The sequence below is a fragment of the Centroberyx gerrardi genome, unplaced genomic scaffold (genome assembly GCF_048128805.1).
Source record: "Centroberyx gerrardi isolate f3 unplaced genomic scaffold, fCenGer3.hap1.cur.20231027 Scaffold_75, whole genome shotgun sequence".
NCBI lineage: Eukaryota > Metazoa > Chordata > Actinopteri > Beryciformes > Berycidae > Centroberyx > Centroberyx gerrardi.
In genome coordinates this window covers 15,001-17,500 of record NW_027605211.1, presented here as the reverse complement: position 1 = coordinate 17,500, position 2,500 = coordinate 15,001, and positions in this window count along the sequence as shown.

The following is a 2,500-nucleotide window of genomic DNA, read 5'->3' as shown; positions in this document are numbered from 1 at the left end:
CCCTTCTTCGGCCACACACACCTGCTATCCGCCCCCTATCTCCAGTCGGCTCTCCACCTCCCTTTTACCGGATTTGGAGCCCCTGCTTCGGCCACACACACCTGGGAGAGGCCCCCTATCTCCGGGCGGCTCTCCACCTCCCTTTTACCCGATTTAGAGCCCCTTCTTCGGCCACACACACCTGCTATCGGCCCCCTACCTCCAGGGGGCCCTCCACCTCACTTTTAACCCAATTTAGAGCCCCTGCTTCGGCCACACACACCTGGGAGAGGCCCCCTATCTCCAGTCGGCTCTCCACCTCCCTTTTACCCAATTTAGAGCCCCTGCTTCGGCCACACACACCTGGGAGCGGGCCCCTATCTCCAGGCGGCTCTCCACCTCCCTTTTACCCGATTTAGAGCCCCTTCTTCGGCCACACACACCTGCTATCCGCCCCCTATCTCCAGTCGGCTCTCCACCTCCCTTTTACCGGATTTGGAGCCCCTGCTTCGGCCACACACACCTGGGAGAGGCCCCCTATCTCCGGGCGGCTCTCCACCTCCCTTTTACCCGATTTAGAGCCCCTTCTTCGGCCACACACACCTGCTATCGGCCCCCTACCTCCAGGGGGCCCTCCACTTCACTTTTAACCCAAGTTAGAGCACCTGCTTCGGCCACACACACCGGGGAGCGGCCCTCTATCTCCAGGCGGCTCTCCACCTCCCTTTTACCCAATTTAGAGCCCCTGCTTCGGCCACACACACCTGGGAGCGGGCCCCTATCTCCAGGCGGCTCTCCACTTCACTTTTAAACCAATTTAGAGCCCCTGCTTCGGCCACACACACCTGGGAGCGGGCCCCTATCTCCAGGCGGCTCTCCACTTCACTTTTAACCCAATTTAGAGCCCCTGCTTCGGCCACACACACCTGGGAGCGGGCCCCTATCTCCAGGCGGCTCTCCACTTCACTTTTAACCCAATTTAGAGCACCTGCTTCGGCCACACACACCTGGGAGAAGCCCCCTATCTCCTGGCGGCTCTCCACTTCACTTTTAACCCAATTTAGAGCCCCTGCTTCGGCCACACACACCTGGGAGCGGGCCCCTATCTCCAGGCGGCTCTCCACCTCCCTTTTACCCAATTTAGAGCACCTGCTTCGGCCACACACACCTGGGAGCGGGCCCCTATCTCCAGGCGGCTCTCCACTTCACTTTTAACCCAATTTAGAGCCCCTGCTTCGGCCACACACACCTGGGAGCGGGCCCCTATCTCCAGGCGGCTCTCCACTTCACTTTTAACCCAATTTAGAGCCCCTGCTTTGGCCACACACACCTGGGAGCGGGCCCCTATCTCCAGGCGGCTCTCCACCTCCCTTTTACCCGATTTAAAGCCCCTGCTTCGGCCACACACACCTGGGAGCGGGCCCCTATCTCCAGGCGGCTCTCCACCTCCCTTTTACCCGATTTAAAGCCCCTGCTTCGGCCACACACACCTGGGAGCGGGCCCCTATCTCCAGGCGGCTCTCCACTTCACTTTTAACCCAATTTAGAGCCCCTGCTTCGGCCACACACACCTGGGAGCGGGCCCCTATCTCCGGGCGGCTCTCCACTTCACTTTTAACCCAATTTAGAGCACCTGCTTCGGCCACACACACCTGGGAGAGGCCCCCTATCTCCGGGCGGCTCTCCACTTCACTTTTAACCCAATTTAGAGCACCTGCTTCGGCCACACACACCTGGGAGCGGGCCCCTATCTCCAGGCGGCTCTCCACCTCCCTTTTACCCGATTTAAAGCCCCTGCTTCGGCCACACACACCTGGGAGCGGGCCCCTATCTCCAGGCGGCTCTCCACCTCCCTTTTACCCGATTTAAAGCCCCTGCTTCGGCCACACACACCTGGGAGCGGGCCCCCTATCTCCAGGCGGCTCTCCACCTCCCTTTTACCCGATTTAAAGCCCCTTCTTCGGCCACACACACCTGCTTTCCGCCCCCTACCTCCAGGCGGCTCTCCACCTCCCTTTTACCCAATTTAGAGCCCCTGCTTCGGCCACACACACCTGCTATCGGCCCCCTACCTCCAGGGGGCCCTCCACCTCACTTTTACCCCAATTTGGAGCCCCTGCCTCGGCCACCCACACACCTGTTAGCTGCCCCCTATCTCCGGCCCCTAACCTCCACCATCCAGGAACCCCAGCACCAGCCGAACCTGCAGACCCACTCTTAAGCACCCATCCCCGGATACAAGCAGACTACCATCCGCCCAAACTTTCCTGCTCCTGGTATACCAACTCAAACTTTGGTGCCCCTGGTACTCCAACTTAAACTTTGTGCTCCTGGTACTCCGCCTGTTTTCGCCCCACAGCCTAAGTGCCGCAGCACTTTGTCATTTTTTTAAACAAAATATTTCTTTCTGCTCCTGGTACTCCCTGGAGCTCCAGGGAGGTAGGGGGGCGCCCTGGAAGCCCTGCCCGAGGCTGTGCGCCTCTTCCCGGGCAGGATTTTCACCCCGAGCCCCTGGTGGCGG